At 34.9% G+C, this 6,336-nt stretch overlaps 1 pseudogene; it reads right to left on the bottom strand.

Moving 5' to 3' along the window:
- LOC110295083 overlaps nt 1–6,068 on the bottom strand; it is a 7,714-nt pseudogene extending 1,646 nt beyond the window's left edge.
- Nucleotides 6,069–6,336: the final 268 nt, after the last annotated feature.

The raw sequence follows: 6,336 nt of genomic DNA, 5'->3' as shown, positions 1-6,336 counted from the left end.
AAGAAGAAGGCCCAAAACAGCACCTTTCCCAGATGCTGTGTTGCTTTGGCAGGTCACAGAAGCTGTCAGCTTCTGTGGTGCACACTCTCACCTGTGCAGACTAAGTTCCTAAGTTCAGCGTAGTCCTCTGCTTCTATTTTATGGAATAGTTTGAGGAACATTGTTGTCAGGTGTTCTTTGAAGGTCTGCTAGAATTCTGCACTAAATCCCTCTAGCCCTGGGCTCTTTATTTATTTATTTTTTTTTTGGTTGGAAGGTTTTTAAGGATTTCTTCTATTTCCTTATGTGATATGGGCCTGTTTAAATAGTTTATCTGCTCATGATTTTACGTGGGTATATGTTATCTGTCTAGAAAACAGTCCATTTCGTCTATATTTTCCAGTTTTGTTGAGTATAGGCTTGGTAGTAAGATAGGAATTTTTTTTTAATTTGCTCCATTTCTGTTATTATGTCTCCCTTTTCCTTTCTGATTTTGTTATTTTGGGTACTGCCTCAGGGTCCTTTAGTTAGTTTGGCTAGAGGTTTATTTATCTTTTTGATTTTCTCAAAGAACCAGTCTTTGATTTTGTTGATTCTTTTTATTGTTCTCTTTGCTTCTATTTGTTTGATTTCAGCCCTGAGTATGACTATTTCTTGCCTTCTAATCTTCTTGGGTGTGTTTGCTTATTTGTATTCTAGAGCTCTCTTGTATGCTATTGAGATGCTAGTGTAAGATCTCTCCAGTTTCTTTACCAGGGTGCTTAGTGCTATGAATTTTCCTCTTAGCACCACTCTCATTGTGTCCCACAAGTTTGCGTATGATGAGTCAACATTTTAATTAAGTTCTAAGAAGTCTTTAACTGCTTTCTTTATTTCTTCCCTGACCAAATTTTCATTGAGATTTGTTCAGTGTCCATGTGTATGTGGGCTTTCTGTTGTTTTTGCTGTTATTGAAGACCAGCCTTAGGCCATGGTGATCAGATAGAATGCATTTCAATCTTCTTATATCTATTGAGGGTTGTTTTTTGACCAATTATATGGTTGATTTGGGAGACGGTACCATGAGGTGCTGAGAAGAAGGTGTATTCTTTTGTTTCAGGGTAAAATATTCTATAGATATCTGTTAAATCCTTTTGGTTCATAACCTCTATTCATTTCAGTGTCTCTGTTTAGTTTCTATTTCAATGAATTTTAGTAAAGTTTCCATTATGAATGTGGGTACCCTTACTTACATTTGGGGCATAGATGTTCAGAATTGAGACTTTCTCTTGGTGGATATTCCTATTGATGAATATGAAGTGTCCTTTCTCATCACACTTGAAAATTTTCGATTGAAAGTCTATTTTATTGAATATTAGGGTGGGAGCTCCAGTTTGTTTCCTAAACCCATTTGCTTGGAAGACCTTTTTTCATTATTTTACTCTGAGATAGTGTCTGTCTTTTTTATAGCTGTGTTTCTTGTGTGCAGCAAAATGCTGGATCTTGTTTGCTTACCCAGTCTGTTAGCTTAAGTCTTTTTATAGGTGAGTTGAGTCCATTAATATTGAGAGATATTAAAGAGAGATGACTGTTAGTTCCTGCTATTTGTTTTTGTAGGTGGTTTTATGTGCTTGTGGTTCTCTCTTTTTGATTTTGTTGTGAGATGCTTAATATCTTGTCCTTTCTTTGGTTCAGGTATCTTCCTTGTGTTGAATTTTTCTTCCTAGGAGCCTCTGTAGAGTTGGATTGGTATATAGATATTGTTTGAATTTGATATTGTCCTGGAATATTTTGTTTTCTCCATGTAAGTTGATTGAGAGTTTTTTCTGGGTATAGTAGCCTGGGCTGGCATTTATGTTCTCTTAGAGTCTGCATGACCTCTGACCAGGCTTTTCTGGCATTCATAGTCTCTGCTGAAAATCTGGTGTAATTCTGGTGGTTTTTGTATGTTAATTAGCCTTTTCCCTTGCAGCTTTTAATATTCTTTTTTTGTTCTGTGGGTTTACTGTTTTAATTATTATGTGACGAGGATTTTCTTTTCTGGTCCCATTTATTTGGTTTTCTATAGGCTTCTTGTACCTTTATTGTCATCTCTTTCTTTAGGTTGGGGGAGTTTTCTTCTATAATTTTTTGAAGACATTTTCAGGTCCTTTGAGGTGGGAATCTTCGTTCTCCTCTACTCTAATTATTCTTAGATTTGGTCGTTTCAAATTGCCTTGATGCTTTGGGTTAGGAGTTTTTTATGTTTTGTATTTTCTTTGAAAGTTGTGTCAATCTCTTCTACAAAATTTTCTACACCTGAGATTATCTCTTCTATCACTTGTATTCTGTTGGTGATACTTGTATTCTGTTGGTGATCTGCAATTCCTGACCACTTTCCTTGGTTTTCCATTTCCAGCTTTGCCTCCATTTGTGTTTTCTTTAGTGTTTCTACTTCCACTTTTAGGTCTTGGACTGCTTTATTCAATTCCTTCACCTGTTTGATTGTGTTATCCTGTATTTCTTTCAGTGAGTTATTGATATCCTTCTTAAAGGACTCTATTATCTTTATAAGATAGGGTTTTTAGGTCAGCTTCCTGATTTTCGTGTGTGTTGATGTACTCAGGGCTTGCTGTGGTGGGAGAACTTGGTTCTGGTAATGCCCATGTATATTGGCTTCTGTTGCTTATAGTCTTACTTTTGTGTCTTGACATCTGTTTGACCCTGGTATTTGTTGGTCTGGATCACTCTGTCTGGTGTCTTCCTGTTTTGTCCTTGGGTTGCTTCAGGTCTCCTGGTAGCCATTTAGATTTTTAATCAAGTTTGTCAGTCCATTGTAAATAATGACCATCATTTGAAAGTATAGACTCAGGAAGATAAATGGAAGAAAAGTAGTAGTACTAGAAAGGGGAATTGAGAAAGTAAGGCAAGTGTTTCATGATGTCTAGACATGATCTCTTCTGTAGGAAGAGGAAAATGGCACTTATTGAATTATGACCCAAGTTTGGTTTTTCTTTTCAACTATATAAAGTAAAATATTACAGAAGGAGTAATACTAACTTAATGCTGTTTTAGACTTTACAAATATACCTTAACTTGGATCGTAATCATAGCTCAGATTAATGAGAAGTGTTAAACCGTTTTTGTCATTTTGAAAACTATATAAAAATATTTCACAGCAACTCTAATTCATTTGTTTATTATATATTTTCTCCCTCACAAGCCCACAGACCAGATGACAGTCATGATCTGTAAGAATCTCCCTTGCAAGAAGCAAATAACTGGCATTTACGTATTCCCTGTTGATTTCCAGTAGCACAAAGGCGCAAAAATAATCTAATATTTATTAGGCCTCTGCAAAAACTAAATGTAGTCAGATTCCCCTGTATTCAAGTGACATAATTTCTTGAAATGAACAACAGCAGCAGCAGCATAGTGCAGCTACATAGTGTGTTCATTTTATAACACGGTACATTCAAAGAAAGAGAAACAATTGTACAAAGACCTCACATCACTTCCAATCTCAAGAGGTTCGACTAACCCAGAAAAAAATATAGTAAAAAGCAAAGAAAGGTGGATATATAAAGCCAAAGAAAACATATTTTCTCTACAGTATTGATGTTTAGACAGCTTTCTTTTTGACACCTTCAGCAAAAGCCATGGTGGCAATTATATTTAACAAGAGTGAAGTAAAAGTGTTTAAGTTGAAAAAAAAAAGATTGTCAGAACAGGTTTAAAGCAAAATCTATCTATAAGCTTTTCACAATAGATGTGTCTGTTCAGACATTCAAGAATTGATGATAAAAATCACGTAGAGCTAGTCCGCCATCACTGGAAAGAGAGGCCCATTGGACTTGCAAACTTTATATGCCCCAGTACAGGGGAACGCCAGGGCCAAAAAATGTTAGGCAAAAGAAGATGTGAAGCCTGACTGAGCTTTTTTGATGGCTAAGATTCGTCAGTGATCATGAATACACTGAATGTCTCTTGTGTTAATTAAACCTTTCTTAGTCTCATTTCTACCTTTCAGTTAACAGTCCCTGGGACTTTTGTGATTAAACATGCATTTTACTGCAAAAAAAAAAAAAAAGCTCCTTTTAAGAGGGAGCCAATCTGTAATAAATAAGGCGGAGTGATATAGTAGTATGATACACATTTGTGACAATGTCATGATAAAACTCATTACTTTTTCAATTATTACACACTGAGGCATGCCCTCCTTTCCTTAAACTAAAGACAAAAGTATCTCAGTTTATTCTAATGAGTTAGTTGCATTCATTTATTTAGGAATATATATATTCATATATATTCAGCATATAAGTATACATGTTATGTAATACATGCATATATATGCATGTAACAAGAATTAATGAAAACGAAATAATGAATTTGAGGGAAAAAGTAGTTGTATATAAGAGGGTTTAGAGGAGAAAGAGAAAAGGAGGAAGTGATAATAATAGTGTATTTTCAAAAAATAAAAGACATAATTAAAACAATGTTTCTTTGCCATTTTTATGCCTGCCTACTACTTTCCTCTATTGGAAGACAGCAATTATCAAATAGTTTTATCTGCTTGAATGAAACTGAAGTTTTCCCAAGCCATTGTTAATGTCCATCATTATATTTATTTCTTCTGTTACTTTCCATAAGAATTCTGTATCTGTAACATTATATGCTGTAACATATTCTTCCTTTAGTTTCAAACTTAAAATTAGTTTTAACAAGCTTTTCTAAGGTATTAATCATAACTTAAGGCATGTGTTTGCTAGTACAAATATTAATAAAAACCTGATTTTGGTGGATTATTTAATATTGCCTGAGCTGAACTATTTATAGTATTGAGATACAGGGAGCCTGTTTTTAAAGAAAATAATATGCTTACTTGTTCTGGTTTATTCATAAATGAGGATGTGGACATAACAAAATTACAGTATTTGAAAAGCTGGCACTGTGAGTATAGTAAAAAGAAAAATTGATGGAAAATTATTTGGATTCTAACTATGATTTTCATAGAAACTGTGATATAATCATAGAGTTACTGATTCATTGGAAAAATAGATAATGTGAATCATATCAAGGTTAGTGTAATTGAGCAAAGGAATATCCTATATGATTGCAGTCTGTGTCCTCTAAAATAAGAAGGAGTGCTAGTGGTATAATACTTAGGTTTCCTTTTGGTTCGTTTATATTTAGAAGCTCTCACTATAGAATATCCTAGGCTTTATCTGGATATTTATATTCAATTGTCATTTTATCTTCTTTCTTTTTATTACTCTTTTAGTTAAATGGAATTTTACCTCTTTCCTAGTTCCCTCTTCTCTCCCAGGATCTTTTGGGTACTCTCTTCAACCCCCCTTGCTCTTTTCATTATCAAATTAATAGCTTTTTTTCTTTTATATAGTTACATGATATGTATTTTCATGTGTATGTACAAATATATAAGTACAACCTTCTGAGTCTAGTTTTATTATTTGTGTATATATGGTTTCAGGGCTTAACCCTGGGAAAGGCTTACACTCCCTCACCAGCAGTCATTAGTTGCCTAATGTTCTTGCCTAGGGACATGAACCAGTGGAATTCTCTATCTTCTACATTAACATATCCACTGATACTGCCTTTGTTCTAATTTTGTTTATGCAGCCATTTCTAGATGAGGCTGTTGCATAGCCCACTTCCTTGTATTCTGGTTCTTAGAATCTCTGTCTCCCATCTTATGCAGTGTTCCATGAGCCATAGATTTAGGAGCTCTTATATAGATGCATCTACCAAGGTTAAACTACCCACAATCTATTGGCATCTGCATTGTGCCTGTGTGTTTTACTCTCATAACCTCCACTTGCTATAAAGAGAAGTTTATTTGGTAAGAACTATTTGTAGCTACTCAAGTGAGATTTAGAATGGAGTAAAGAATTATGCTGGTATAGCAAAGTGATGGTAAAGATTTTTTTTCTAAGATCCATGACATTACTAGCTCCAGGATCTTGGCCAGGTTTTCAGTACCAGGCAGGATTTCCTTCCTGTTTAGTGAGCCTTAAGTTTAATTAGATACCCTTTTGTCACTACTAACAAGGGAGTGCCACTTACTGCGCCTTTACAGTCATCTCACCATATCTCTCATTGATGTGGTTCATGGGTGTTGCAGCTGGGTAGGACTATTAACTTTATCCTTTCCTTGGCACCTTGCATAATATTTTCTGGTACCATAAAAACTGGAGTCCAGGAAAGAGGCTTAGGTTAGATCCAACGCAAAGCATGTGAGGTCTTTGTTGTAAGTGAGTGGTATATTCAGCAACAGGAGTTTACCTTCAACCTCTGAAAGTTAACTAAGGCATACATCAATAGCCTATATTGTTTTAAGAGTCAGTAACCATTCATTAGGCAGAACATTGTACTTCTCAA

The sequence above is a fragment of the Mus caroli genome, chromosome 1 (genome assembly GCF_900094665.2).
Source record: "Mus caroli chromosome 1, CAROLI_EIJ_v1.1, whole genome shotgun sequence".
Lineage (NCBI taxonomy): Eukaryota > Metazoa > Chordata > Mammalia > Rodentia > Muridae > Mus > Mus caroli.
This window is presented reverse-complemented; position numbering and strand designations above follow the sequence as displayed.